Source organism: Grampus griseus (assembly GCF_964374135.1).
Source record: "Grampus griseus genome assembly, chromosome: 3".
Taxonomy (NCBI): Eukaryota; Metazoa; Chordata; class Mammalia; order Artiodactyla; family Delphinidae; genus Grampus; species Grampus griseus.
This window is the reverse complement of record NC_139019.1, coordinates 38730110-38746029: the sequence shown is the minus strand read 5'-3', so window position 1 is coordinate 38746029 and position 15920 is coordinate 38730110.

Below are 15920 nucleotides of genomic sequence, written 5' to 3'. Positions count from 1 at the left end.
CTATGTTTTACATAAATACAGAAAATACAAGACAGAAATACGATATTTAAGACTATGTTAAAAGTATAGTCTTGTTATGGAACCAGCACTAAAACAGGATTTTTATTGTTAAAATTTCCCTGAAAGCACTCTGCATTTATGAGATTAAGCTGCTGTGAGGTCTCTTTTATCTGTTCCTGAAATTATTTTGTCAGTCTTTTTAACTATCTAAGTATTTTTTACAGTTAGAATTAAAAACCCAAACCTATCATTAGGATTCTTACAAATCCTCTGTAGAAAATTTGTTTACCAAGGAAAAGAAACAGAAAATTTCTTCTCAAGCAGAGGATGTCCTATAACCAGAAATGATGTAGGAATAATGCAAATTACACATTTTCCAAAATTTATATTTTCTCTCTTAGAACCATATAGAGGAAAAAATTCTAACCCATTATATAAGGAAAACTTGGTCATGCTTCCTATACAAGGGCTTAAGCTTTCTTCAGTGCTCCTGTACTGTTCTTTACTGGTTGCTAACATTAGCATAATCCTGAATTATTAAGAAAATTAGAGGTCAGATTTACTTTACAGGAGAATTCAACCTATCTGAATCAGGCCTGAGAGGGTCGTAGCATTCCAGATGTGAGCCTGGTGGTAGGTGTAAAGTGCACCACATGTAGAGAATGTGCACAGTAAGGAAAAAGACAAATTACCCAGAGCTATTACTGTCATTAGTTCCATCAGCCTGGGAAGCCCTCCCACGGCATTTTCAGTGTAGTGTGTGGAGCAGGCCTGGGGCTTATCACATCTCGCAGGGGGTCGTCTTCTGCCGTGCATAGCCACATAGCTTGACATTTCAGTAAAAAAAAAAAAAAAAAAAAAAAAAAAAGTCTGGGCCTTCACTCTCTGTGCAGGCTTCTGTTTCCCAGCACCACAACTAGTAGCTCAAATAAAGGGAGCCAGCCCACTGAAGACGCAATCATTTATCTGATGGCAGAATTGCTAGCCTTTCCAGAGGTGCACACTGTTCTTTCACACAATCATTTCTAAGCCAAGGAAAATAAGCCTGTGCTACTGTATTGTACCAGAAGCTCCTCTGGGGGTTGTTTCATTAACCTTTTGAATACTTTGCCATAATTAAAAGGTTAGGAATCTATGCCACAAGAAATGTGATGAAATTATTAAGCATACACAATAATGTTAAATGGACTGTGCGATGGTAACAAGTGAGAAAGGCTTAAGGAACAACTGATTTAACAAAGCCATTTTCTCAAGATGTTTTTGATTCTGAAAGTGCACATAATACTTATTATGGGATATTAAGCAGAAAGGGCATAAAAAAATACATACACATTTTAATCATAACTATATGAGAATCTGTGCTTGTGGGAAGTTATATGTAAAAATGAAATGAGTTGTGCTAGGTAGGGTGGTATGAGTTTTAAAAATTATCTTTTAATCATTTGCTAAAATCCCTTTAATCCTCCTCAGTTAAAGGAAGCCATAGAAGTATATGTATACAAGCATTCTCATGAAGAAAACTGTAACCACAGAAAGGAAACAAGTGTAAAAATATAAAAACAAGAAAAAACATAAAGACTCAGTATCCATCTCAATAGGGAACAAAGAAAAAGATGCAAAGAACCAAGTAAATTCATTCATGAGAATAATACTTTTCTTACACCCTTCATAATATAATAATAATCCTACGTAGTAGGCACCCTTCAAACTAGTCCAACAAGCCATTCCTAAACATGTCAAAACAAGTTCAGAGAAGCTAAGTAACATGTCCAAGGTCAAACAGCAAGTGTTCGTATCCAAGACTACTGCCTGACTCTGTCTTTAACCACTAAATTGCACCTCTCTCAATCTCTGTCTCTCTGTCTCTCTCATTATTTTATTAAGGTCCAGTCATAATTCTGAAATAGCCCTCTTTTCCGTTCCTCCCTTGCCCCTAATAAAACGGTGCAATTCTCATCTGATTTTGGCAGGTCTGATATTCACTCATACTTTAATATATACATACAGTAAATAAATACTTGAGTACCTGCTCTGTATTGGGCTGGTTCTAGAGATACAGAGCTGAAGAAAATAGACCCTCTGGAGGCTTACAGGCAAGTGGGAGATAGAAACAGGCAAGAGGCAAGTGCAATCTGTGATGGGAGCTCATAGCTGGGGCATATGACTTCAGTTTCTTGAGGAACTGACATCTGAACTGGGAAACTGAGGGATGAGCTAGGATTAGCAGATGAATGGTGCATTATAGGAAATAATTCCTGTAGAGGGCCAAGGTGGGGGAAAACAAAAAGGACAAAAACAAAAGCAAACAAACATGGTGTATTCCAGAAGCCGAAAGTGACCCATATAGCTGGACTTGCATGCAATAATAACCATAAATACTTTGTTGTGCCTAAACAGTATTATTTTTTGAAGACTTGGAGGGTTTGCTTTTCAAGGAAAAAATTATTCATGATGTCAAAAAGCAACATTTAGGGCTTCCCTGGTGGCGCAGTGGTTGAGAGTCCGCTTGCCGATGCAGGGGACATGGGTTTGTGCCCCGGTTCGGGAAGATCTCACATGCCGCGGAGCAGCTGGGCTCGTGAGCCATGGCCGCTGAGCCTGCACGTCCGGAGCCTGTGCTCCGCAATGGGAGAGGCCACAACAGTGAGAGGCCCGCGTACCGCAAAAAAAAAGAAAAAAAAAAAAAGCAACATTTAAAAATTTTTAGGTTTTCCCTCATTGCATGTCAACAATAAAAACTTCTCTGAGAATGAGCACACCTAAATTGTTTGTTATGCAAATTACCGGTGCAATTAATTTAAATATCATTATGTCTAGTTCCACGAATTCTGAAACCTTGGGCAAGTTTTCTCGACTGGAGGTTACTTTGCTCTTCTGCAAAATGGAATGAACTTATCTTACATGTTTATGCATAAGAAAGAGAAACAATATGAAACTAGCACCTAGCTGGGTGCCTGGTACATAGAGGACAACCATTAAATAATAACTGTAGTAGGAGAGTTTGCAAAGCCTAATGCCCATAAAGTATCATTTTAGTGACAAGAAGAAGAAAGGGGAAAAATAGAAGGAAGCGCCACTTGCTCACCTGCCTCACACTTTGTTCCCAATACTGACTGGCTGTTCAAATATATGATTATTTTACTAACAGCGAACTTCAACTGTGTTAATGACTCAGAAGGCTTCCTCTCTTTCCCTTACTCCATATGCATTCATGTTGCATGTAAGAATATGTGCTACAGATCAATGGCTACAGATCAGAATGGAAGGCTTGATCCACTGAGGATAAGGCCTCTAGGCACAGTTAGAACATTCCTAAACTTAGGAGGATGCATCACAAAAGTTCTCGTTCACTGCCTGTGTCATCTAGCCACCTATGGGGCTTATGCACAGCTTGCTATAGAACTAATTAGTTCAACGCCAAGAGGTTTGGGGACTCTTGTAGAGCATCCAACTCTTGTGAATTTATCCTGGCATGTTTCTTTCTAAGATAGTTTACTGCAGCATGCCTTACAAAATCAAGACCTTTATTTAACTCTATAACTTTCTAGGCTATGTCGCTTATACATTCTTGCGAAGCAATGCTGACTGATTCAGGCTGCCATTCTGAGTAGTGGTCGGCGGGGAAGAAAATGATCTTAATTAACTTTCAAGTATAAAAATAGATTTATCATCATCATTTTGAAGAGAAATGATTTTTCTCTAAGCAATTGATTTCAGAAAGCCACTTTTCTGAAAACAAATGTAGTCTGGATTGCTGTGGCATTTTTTTCCACAAAGAGAAACAATCAGGACATTGTCTTTGAAAAAAGACAATTCGTATCAGGTGATATCAAATTAATCTAGCTATAAGAGGTAAATTACATTTCCACTATTAATATACTTTCCACATGATGTGTATTTTGGAAAGTTTATCACATGAACACAGATGATATTTCGTTCAGAAAAAAAGTCAAAGATTATATTGGAAAGTATTTTATATGCCAATTCTGGATTCCACAAGGAATAGAATAACTAAAACCTTTACAATTATGGAGGTGTCTTCATTTGATCGTTTGATGCACTTTAACATAATCCCAAAATTCGAGCTTCAGGTGGAAAAAGATGGAATCTCTATCATTTTAGGGGAAAACAGTATTAAAGAACTCACCAAGACTAAACATTTTCAAAACTGAATAATTCAACGATACTTACTGAAGTCTTTTGTCTTGTCTTTACACACTTGTCCATACTACACCTAGCACATTTAGCTATCAGATGAGTGTTTCCCATTTCCTTTATGTTGGCCCCCAAAATCAAGTAAGCCTTTCTCTTCTTCCTCCATTCATTCCTACCTTTACCAAAGATTTTATGTTTTACCTTCTTGTGTACACAAATAAGGGGGATAATTAATCTTTTCAAAGTATTGGATGGGGGATAATTAATCTTTTCAAATTATTTTAACTACAAATAATAACTAACCTAGTGTGTTTTTATGTTACTAGATTTAGTCTTTACTTTTCCCTCTAAAGGGCCTACATTATAGGCACATCTATAGTGGTACATACACGACCCACCATTTCTCACAGAGCAAAGTAAAACTAAGAGAAACTTTGAATTCTTGGTAGGCATCCATTCCATGAGAGGCAAATTGTAGCAGATATTATTACTGGTTTTCTCTTCCCATGGACACCTCCATGATGCAAAACGATATACCATCTGATTCCCCAGTGTTTTCAGACTAGCAAAGCATCAGCTAGATGATGACTCACAATTCAAAACATATGAGGACTTTGCTTCTTGCCACTTAAGTTTCTAAGGCCCAACTGATTTTTTTTCCCGTTACTTCATGTGGTTTTCAAACCTGTTGCTCTTAAAGTGTTTTCAGTTGAGTTTTTAATAGTATGATAATATAGAGCCCAAGGAATATTACTTACTGTTGAAACATCACATACACTAGCCTACCGTCAACAAAACTAAGCAAATTGCTAACCTCTCAAACAGTTTGACAACAGGCCAATAGGACTTTTTTTTTTAGGTTTTTGCCTAGGTTCTTATAATTACTGGATAATGACCTCTCCATACTCACTTTCTTTTGACAGCTTAGTTCTAGCCTCTGGGATTTTAACATCTAATTGGTTTGTCTGCTTAGATTGTGTATACTTGAGTCTTCCTGAACTCAGCAAAGCCAGACGGCCAAAGGGATTAAAAGCATTTTAGGTAATTCTGTCCCCCAGAGCCCTTCTAAAATAGAAGTACCAGAGTCTGGTACTTCCGTCATTCTTCACAAACCTGGTAACTGGATTCAGCGAATACTTTGGTTATCAGAACAGCACTCTATAGAATCACTGCACTCAATAAATGTCCAATAACAATGGTGAAGAGTTAGATGAACTATATTTAAAATATTTCCCCCTTAATTCCCCTCCTAAATCTGGCTTCCATCTTTGCCTCTTTATGGTATCCAATGATCTCAATTCAGCCAAGTTCAAAGGCATTTTCTCTGTCCTTATCTTCCTTGATCTTTCTGATGTATGGGGCACAGCTTTTCATACCTGCCCCTTTGAAGGCTTCTGGCTTTAGTTCCTGAGACATTTCTATTGTCATTTATTTTTCTTCACCATCACCCTGATCTCTTCACTTATTTCTCACATTTCTTTGTCTTTCTTTTTTCCTTATACCTTTCCAGTCACTTTTCTTCTAAACATATCTTTGATGAATTACTGTTTTCCTTGTGTCTTCCTGCTTTTTTTTTTAATTCTACAGAGATTCTTTTGTTTTCACTAAGTTGTGTAAGTTAATAATTTACAGATACCTCTCTAACATTGATCCATTTCTTTCCGTACATCAAGGACATGTTAAAACTCAAATATACAGTTTCAATATAGAATTGATACAGTACATACATTATCTCATTTTCACTTTTTCAAGTGCTCACCATCTCTTCAAAAGTCACTGCTTCTGAGAAGCTGTAGTTGATCACCCTACTCCAAATTCTGTCCCCCTTTTTTTTAATCTGCTTGATTTTTCTTCATAGCATTTGTTATTGCTTTCACTGTAATGTGCATTTACTGTGCGTCATCTGAATGCATCACAAAAATATAAGCTTCATGAAAGCTTCATGTTTACTGCTATATAGCCAACACATAAAATAGTACATAGCATGAAGTAACTACAAGATAAATATTAGAATGGGTTAATGAATGAGTGAGTGATTAAGTAAATAAACGCATGATTCATTCAGAATCTGTCATTCAGATTCAGAACCTTAGAATCATCCTTGATTTCTTACTACCTCAATGCTCTAGTCTATATCCTGTTGTATTACGATAATAAGGCTAATTACCAGCCTAAGGCTAGGCTGATGTAATAAATAGACCTAACAATAATTCAGTGGCTTGGGGCTTCCCTGGCGGTGCAGTGGTTGAGAGTCCACCTGCCGATGCGGGGGACACGGGTTCGTGTCCCAGTCCGGGAAGATCCCACATGCCGCGGAGCGTCTGGGCCCGTGAGCCATGGCCTGTGAGCCTGCGCGTCTGGAGCCTGTGCTCCACAACGGGAGAGGCCACAACAGTGAGAGGCCCGTGTACTGCAAAAATAATAATAATAATAATAATAATAATAATAATTCAGTGGCTTAACGAAGATTTAAAAAATTACTTCTCACTTATAGTTTGAACTGTTTCAGGCTCCACTGGGCAGCTGGGCAGCTCCATTCCATGAAATTATTTAGAACGTTAGTTATTTCCACCATGTTGATCCACCATTCCCGTAGGGCACTTTCCTCATCTGTCCTATTAACACTGGACTTTCCTGGGTTCCAGCCAGTTAGAAGGAAAAAGAGAACATGAATGAAGCACATCCCCAAGCCCAGAATAACCTACATTATTTCTGCTTAGATTCCATTGGCAAGGATGTGATCATGTGTACCCCACACACACCTGCAAGGGAACCTGGGATATAAGCCTATTATACAATAGCTTATGCAAAAAAGGGAAAAACAGATTCTGATGAGACAACTGCCATTCTCCTCCACATCAGTCAATTTCTCAGAATATTTTTCAGACCAACTCCTTCCATTCTCTTCCTGCCAAATCTAAAAAAGTCCTTCCCTTGCCTGAACCACCATGATCCTTGACTTGCTGTTTTTCTAGCCTTTAGTCTTTCATCTCACAAGCTTATCTCATTCCGAAATCCAAATGACTTTTCCAAATTATCACTGTCATTTTTAATTTGCTGTCTCAAAATACTGCAGCCAGAAATTCCCACATATGTCAGGTCAGAATTATTCCTGATGGATTTCAGTGCTCATCATCCTCCAACTTTACTAGGGTAAAGGAGAAAAAGATTCTAAAAGATAAAAACATAAAATAAATGAGTCCCGCACATATTACATACTCTAGTCCACATTCATGGATCTGTTTCTCCTAACGTTTTTTAGAAAGGAGTCTCAAATTTTCAGTTATGTAACATCACAATATTTTTTTTCTTCAAGGCCCTGGATATAGGTGACTTTCAGATCAGTGTTTGATGACAGAATTGGAAAGTCACAAAATAAAACTGCAATGAGAATTTGCCTTAAAAACAAACCTGTTATCACTAGAACATTAACCTAAGCAATTAAATTCCCTCAAGCAATAGTTTCTCTATAATCCTTTTGTAAAAGCCCATTTTTAAGGCAAAGATTCTCACTGTGTGATCTGGGGACCTCTGAGGAGGTGTCTCTGAAACCTTTTCAGGGGGTCTGTGAGGTCAAAACTCCTTTCATAGTAATGCTAAGACATTTTTTTACCTTATTACTTTCATTCTCTCATGGGAGGACATGGACTTTTCCAGAGGCTACAGGATGTGTGATATGACCACAGTTTGAATGAGGAAGCAGATATGAGGATTAAGCTGTCTTCTATTAAGCCAGATATCTAAAAGATTTGCAAAGATAGAAAACTATACCACTCTCTTCTTAGAGAACAGAACTTATGGTTACCAGGGAGGAAGGGTGGGGGGACAGGATAGTTATGGAGTTGTACACACCACTATATTTAAAATGGATATCCAACAAGGACCTACTGTAGAGCACAGGGAACTCTGCTCAATGTTATGGGGCAGCCTCGATGGGAGGGGAGTTTGGGGGAGACCATTGGATACATATATATGTATGGCTGAGTTGCTTTGCTGTGCACCTGAAACTACCAAAACATTGTTAATCATCTATATACTCCAATATAAAATAAAAAGTTAAAAATATTAAAAGATTTTAAAAAAGAAAACTATATCACTCTTCTTACTAGATTTTTTGCTTTGTAGTCTATACTTATTTTTCATTAAAAAGTAATTTATGTGATCATATGACACATTATTTTAAATAAATAATAAATATTTCAAAATCATCATTTAAAATTTATATAGTAAACACTGACAAATATAGCTCGCATAAACCAAAACTTTTTGAGATCCTCAATAATTCTGAAGAGTTTAAAGGGGTCCTGAAATCAAAAAGTTTGAGAGTCACTTATTTAAGGAGATAAATTACAGTTTTGCTAGTCAATTTCACACACCCACTTCACCATTCAGCATCTCCCCTCAATTCCTGGAAGTAAGGAGAGTGGACCTCACTGAAGATGTTTATAGAATGGTTTCCATTCTCTGATCTAATTTAGTCCTCACTGAAGCCATCAAGGACAAAGTATTGCTTCTTTGATGTTCTGCCCTTACACATATGAGGGAAAGACAAGGGAATTGAGAATTGTGCTGAGAAACAGGTAGAGAGGTCATTAGAAAAACGGGCTCAGGGCGGCTCTCATGCATAACTAATGACTGTAAAGTGCTTTACAGATAGAAAAGTGTCATGTCATGGCAGAAGCAACCACTATGCGTCTCTTGCTTTAGGAGAAACTGCCTCCTTCCCTGATATTCCCTATAAAGACGATTTAAAATATTCTTAGTCTATATAGTGGTTCTAGAAGATTTTAACTTGAATAACCAAAACAACATTCATGATGAACAACATTCATGATGAACAACATTCATCATTTATATTCTTGGACCATCACTCAATTCTGTAATGTTACAGATTCAATTCTAATACCAGCCACTTAGCCTGGCCCTCGAGAAAACTATGCCACGGCCAAAGGCTGCCATAATACACGTTACAAATGCACACATTTATCCACAAGAATGATTTCATAGAGTCCATCACCACTACAAAATGAAAACAAATAAACAAAGCATTACTCAATTCCGGTAGTTAATTCATTAGAAACAAGTTCCTATATGGTGAGTAAGCAGTATATCACCAGCTTTGGTCCTAGATCTCAATGGTAGAGAAGCTGTATTATTTGCCTGGCCTGGCAGGAATATTTCTGAACAGTCAGTTAACAAATAAGGGTTACTCCTAAAATTCTAAAAGGTCAGGGAAAATATTTTTAGACCTTTTAAAAAAAAATTAATGCATCTGTTTTTAAAGTCAATTCTAATCCTACCATTTCATATGCTGATTTTCACCTGTGAGACTAATATATTATCTAGGTCTACGTGTGACTGAAATTATTTCTTAGGTCGTTTTGGCCTTGACATACCTGCTATAAAGACATTGCTGGGTGAAATACCTCCAAGCCCTGTTTTGCAAATGACACATAAGGACATTTTCCATTAACATTAATGAGACTTATGAATCCATTGATGGGATAATAGAACTAAAAGGTGAATTTCTATTGGTGATATACAATCCTTCATCCAAGTGTTAAAATTCTGGTAAACAGGGAGAAATTTGGCCATGCATAAAATGCCACAGTGCCTAGTATCTCTGAAGCTGTAAAGACTTCAAGGATATAGCGTAGTCTTAAAAATACGAAATGTACTTTGATACAAAAATGAAATTCTAAGTAGTGATCTCTAAAATATTTCCATACATTACTGAAGGAAGTAAATGATTTCAGAATTTATTCAGCATTTTTATTCTCCAGAAACTGATAATCAGTTTCATTCTCCAGATACTGACAATAATGTATTTTCCACACTTAATTGTTTTAGACATCAGCATTCATTGTTAGTGGAAGAAAATGACTGCATCTTATAAATAAAATCACTCATTTTGTTTCATGAATTCAATCTTAAATGTTATTTAGGTTGCCAGACTATTTTTATTTTAAGTATTTCTTCTTGAGAACTTATATCCCACAACAAAAACTCTTGGACAAAATTTTAAATAACTATTATTTATAGTCTGTGAGTTTAAAATGAGATTTTAACTATTTAGCCCACAAGCACTTTCCCCTTTATTGCTTAAAATATACTGTTTCAAAGTATATACGCTCTCTTCCCAAATAAAACTTTTTTTTTCTATTTCCTGCTAGTTCTCCCCCGAAGTCAGATATTCTTTTTCCTTTGCTAAACCTATTTTTAAAGTAAACCTCCTGTATATAATAAAAACAAAGTAATATTTGATCTAATAAGTAATTATTGAAAATTTTAAGGCAAAACATGATCTTAACTAAGTGTGGGCAGTTTTTATTAATGGTAAAGAAAACTTATTTAAAACTAATTGAGACTATAAGTAATCTAAATTATCAAAATAACTGCAGACCAGAATCTGCACAAGTAGCATTTTGCCAGTCATGTCTTTAGTGTGCTCCGAACAATTCTTTACTGTATGATATTACAGAACTGTGGAAAAAAATAGATGTAACATTTTGAAGAAATTAATTAAAAAGCTATTGGGAAAAAGTAAAATCCTTCATAGCCCCTAAAAGTTCATTCCCACCATATTTTACCTTATCATATTCAGTGACCTGTCTAGTATTATCTCCATATACCTGCTAAGTTTAACAAGTTTCAAACAACACATTGTATTTGTGACAGGTCAAAATAAACAGCAACTCTTACCCATGAGAAAAAGGAAAGTCAATGCCTGAGTTACAGTTAAGGATTATTTTCTGGAGAAAGAAAAAAAAAACTAAGCTCCCTACAGAAATTCTTCGATTTCACGAAACTTGGGTTTTGTCTTTTTTCATTTGACACATTTGTGAGACTGGGACCAGGCAAGGAAGAACACGATGTGAATTCGCATACCTCCAAAGCTGGGAGATGGTGTTGTCTGTATTACCATCACATGAAGCAAATAACCAAATTTTCTGACCTCCATTGATGGTTAGTTTTCAAACAGAGGCAGTATTATCTGTTCCATGCCAAAGACACATACACATACACACATACATTGTTTGCAAACTAGAAGAATAGTGAGTAACAAGATGTAACTAGAAACTCTCCCTTCTTTTTGAAACAAGAGAAAAACCCCACAGGGAAGGACCAAAATTATAATTAACTGAATGCTACTCAATTAATTTGAAATGCAAGCCACAAAATCCTTGGTTATAAATCCCCAAGCTAGGTTATTCGTCATTCCAAAAAGGGCACTGCAAGCTCTGTCCCAATGGTCCCCTCGCTCCCAAGTGGATGGTAGTGCCAGCCTCTCTGTGGTGGAAGCCAGATGGAGGATCAAGGCAGGCTTCCACGGTTTGCCCAGTGAACTGGTCACGAAAAGAAAGTCACGCCACACCTTGTGCTTGCTGGGAAAGAAAGGGCGCTCCGCCGCTCAGGGACACTCTAAGATGGTGACGCATCTTTCTCGGTACACGGTGTGGGGCGAAGGGGGGAGAAGCTTATTACTGAACTAAATGTTTTTACTGATTGCCCTTGAGTCAGAGCCCACTGACCCCGCAGACCGTAAGTGGTTATAGCGCAGACCTGTCATTTCCAGGCAGCAAGAGGAGATACCGGATTAGTCTAGGACACCTCGCGCTGAGCTTTCTCCTACAGCCCGCCACCCCCTAGGCCTCCGAGGCGCGGATAAAGGTGCGCGCCGCGCTGGGGTCTCCGGCTAGCCCTGGCCAGGGGCTGCGCGGGGGCGGCATGGGACCGGATGGCCGCGCGCGGTGGCCCGCGGGGACCGAGCGGACGGCTGCGCTGGCGCGCGTCCCACCCGGTGTCCGAGGCCCGCCGCCACGCAGAACGGCCCGGATCGGGGCCGAGAAAACAAATGACTGCTTTGCGGCCCTCCCCATTAAACAATAAAGCGAGCTGTAAAGCCTCAGGTGCCGTGTTTGTTGTGCCGTCTGCGCCGCGCTGTGGCTCCGGCCGGGGCGAGCCGAGCGCAGTGGGCCGGGGAGCGCCTCTTCGGCTGATTCCAGGGAAAGATAAGGAGCCGCCGAGCCACCAGCTCTGTCTAGACTCGCGACCTCACAAGTCAAGCGCCTTGTTTGGATTAGCCCTCCAGATCTGCCAACCTGATCAACCCCTGAAAGAGAAGGGCCCAGCAACACCCTTTTTTCCTCTCCCGACCACGATTGTCCTTGCTTTAAGGGATCAAGGGCTGACTTGCCTGCGGGAGTCATGGGGCTGGTTAGACCGCTGTCGGGTCCCCCATTCCTAGCACCCACCCACCCCAAACCCGAGTGCAGCCCGGCTCTGCCCTGCCCGCTGGACATGGGAAACACTTCAGAGGGGAGACCACTAGGAAGACCGGAAAAATTAGTTGCCAACCCAATCAAGTCCACAAATAACATCACCCTGAAATGAGCACGAACTTTTGCTCAGTGGAAGGGAAAGAGGGTCCTAGGCGTGGAGAGGGCTGAGCGGAGTCTCCCCGTAGGGCTCTCGTAAAGCTCAGGTTAAGGTGCCTTTCTTCCCATCTGGTGAAAAGCAATCTTACCCCCCAACTTTCCCCCCTAGTCTTAGGCGTCCTCTTTTGGAGAAAAAAAATGGTTTTCTTTTTGGAACGCTTTGCTTATCATTGCTGAGCCCTTTTTCAGAGGCATAATTAAGCAGAAAGATTTGCAAAATAAATGTTAAAAAAACTAAAAAGGATGAAGTACTCTTTAAGTGCGGCTCCGGGAGAGGCTGACTTCTCCAAGGCATAGAAACTGGCTTCTCGGAGCCAACAGCTTAAGCGCCATAAAAATTAAAGTATGTGATAGTAACAATGCTCACAGCAAACACTCAGCAGCCTTCCCTCCTGCCCCTCCCCCTCCTTCGCTCCCAGTGAACCAACTTCTCTGTCTACACTTCAGAAGTCTCCGGGAGGTGTGGAGAGATCCTCCATCACGACTTGGGACATTGTAAGCTGTGAAGTTTATGTTTGTGGCGCCTGGGCTCAAACAGCCATTCAGTGGCTTGCTCGGTTATCAAGAAAACAACAATCAGAAAAGATCAGTAAACAGAATCGGCTGCCAGCACCCTGAATTAACTACTTACACTTTAGTTTAAAAATACCCACTCACACTGTACAAGTTAATTGTTTTTATTTTAAATAATTAATGAGAATTCAAGATTTGCAGCCATTTTTTGAAAGTAACACTTTTAAAATAAGGGCACAAAAATAATCTCCTCCCCCTTTCTCCCAGCGCCCCCAAAGAAAATTTGACTTGTCTTGTTGTGACATAATCTTTAATTGTTGATTAGCAGCGAGGAAGTAAATAGTCCTTAATGAATAGAACCCAAGCATAATTTGGATTATAAATCTCCTTTACAAAAGTTGACTAAACTGAACTTTACAGATAAGAAAACAAGTACTTTCTGCTTAGTTTACTTGTATTAGAGGTGAGATTAAACTCAAACTGGCTGGGTTCCATCCAAACTTAGCTCTTCTGGTGGTTTGGACCTAGTTTTTACTTTTTTTTTTCTTCTTCTTCTTTTTGAAGAAAAAGGAAAAGGCTAAGTAAATCCACAGGGGGCTTATAAGAGATATTTCAATGAGATCGATCTTATGGCTTAAAAATTCAAGGTGCTAGAAAAATGCCAAGTACTTTGAGGTACCTCAAAAGCACACTGTGTCTTTCTGGCTTTTAGCCAAAAGGATAAGATAGACCAAAAAGGGGGTCAATAGATAGGTTTAACAACTTGATCAGGGTGAAGAGCAGCAGAGCAACACAAAATCATCTATTTAATCTTGGATTCCAAAAAAGTTGTGAATTGGGAAGTGGGTAGACACACCCACACAGAATCTCAAATAACCAGAAATGTTATTTCAATGAAGAAAAAAAAAATCTCTTCGAATATGATTCTAACTTAGAAAGGACCTTTTTTTAAAAAAAAATTTAATGGTAAGAAAAGCCAGGTCTATTTGATGAAAGGAAAAGACAGCGACAGTAAACTGACACAGAGGATGTTATTGCTCTGAACAATAAGGAGAAAAAAATCCTGTCTTTTTAGGAGTATAGATGTTGATATAGGTTCCCTGATTTAAGGACAGCGTCCTGGATGTTTTTAGTTGCATTAAATTTTAGCTTGCAGAGCTGGAGGAAATGAGTCATAATGTCCAGAAGGAAGAATTCAGAGTAATAAGGGGAGGGAGGATCAAAGATAATGGCAAACAGGAGGAATTTCATTAGAAGAGCACCGCTCAAAATTCGATCTCCAGAGGTGTGCAGGGAAAAGGAGAGTATGTGCAAAAGATGGTTTGCAAACAAGAAGACATTTCAGCTACACATTTTAGAGCACATGCTGAGGAGTCTAGAAGGGAACACACCTTTCCTATGAATAATACAAGAACTGGAATGCTATCGACCCATCAATCCATTCTCAGCCATCAGGCAACATATATCTTGAATCTAGCAAGTGAATCCAAATCATTCAACACTTCCCTCCCAAATTACTGTACTTAAATTCGAGCTGTGGACTTCAGAACAGACTGACATCTATATATGTAAAACATTATCTCCCCACACACAAACCTAATCTTAGAAATAAATGTCAGGATGAAAAACCATCGCAAAGATGTGTGCCTCACTTAAGTACCTCTATTGCATTCAACCCCTAAATAAAGTTTTTTTCCAAGTCCTAATGTTTTCAAAAGTGTCTACTAAAGGCTATGGCTGGGAAAGGGAACTTAATGGTTTTCAAACCAGGGCTTGGGCTATCCGTAACTCCGCACTCCTGATACCAATATCCATGTTGTACCTGCCATCCTTGCACTTATTAGTCGCCTCAGGTATGACGGTGAGCAAATAGGAAAATCAAAGACAGGCGAATAGAAACAGTGAATCGGAATCTGAAAAAGTCAAGTCTGGTGCAAGAGATTAGAGGAGAGAGACGGGACAGAAAAGAAAAAGAAGAAGAAGAAGGAGAAGGAGAAGAAGAAAAAAAAGAAAAAAGGCCTTTCTTGGAGAAGATCCGTGTGAGATAAGACATAACTCCTGTTTTTCTCAACAGATGACTACAAGCCATTATTACTGCGGCCAAATTATTACCCCTCTGTCAAGAATTAGACACAACAATCAAAGTAATCAACGGGCATGTCTAATGCACTGTAACATTTTCAATGCAAAGTTTGTTTTCTCTCTGGCCCCACCACATTAGAGCCTGTAATTAACCCCTTATGTAGGACAAAGCCAAACAAAAGCCTAATTGAGGCTCTTTCCCGACTTGCGGCAGGTTTGGAGAGGGTGAAAGCGACTTGAGAGCTGGGGAGACGCGGGGCTCCCGGGGCTCCAGCCCGGCCTCCACCCCGCTCGCCGTCAGGGGTCCTAAGGGGCGCACGCCACGAGACACACGATTAGGGTACGTTAGCTTTCGTATTTATTACGAGTTGTCAGATGTTTAAAAAGGCATTACACTGGCGCGTACAAATGCATTCAGTCTGTAGAGAGCCAAAGTATCATGGGGGGAGGGGGAGGGGAAGAGACAGGGTGGAGCCCCAAATCCTTACTCTACACCCACAAACGAACCGAGAAGCCTGATTTCGAACAGGGCCATTTCTCCTTCCCTGGGTTCTGGTTCTGGCCCAGGAGCCGCTGCTAAACGCCAGCGGGCAAGGTGTTAAGAGCTCACGTCCACGAAACTCCGACCGCACGCAACCCGGATTCCTGCCCCTAGAAGGCGGTTCCCCACCTAGCCCTCGCCGCGCCCCTCCACCCTAACCAATCACCCTCGTAAGGTTTTGGGGGTCTGAG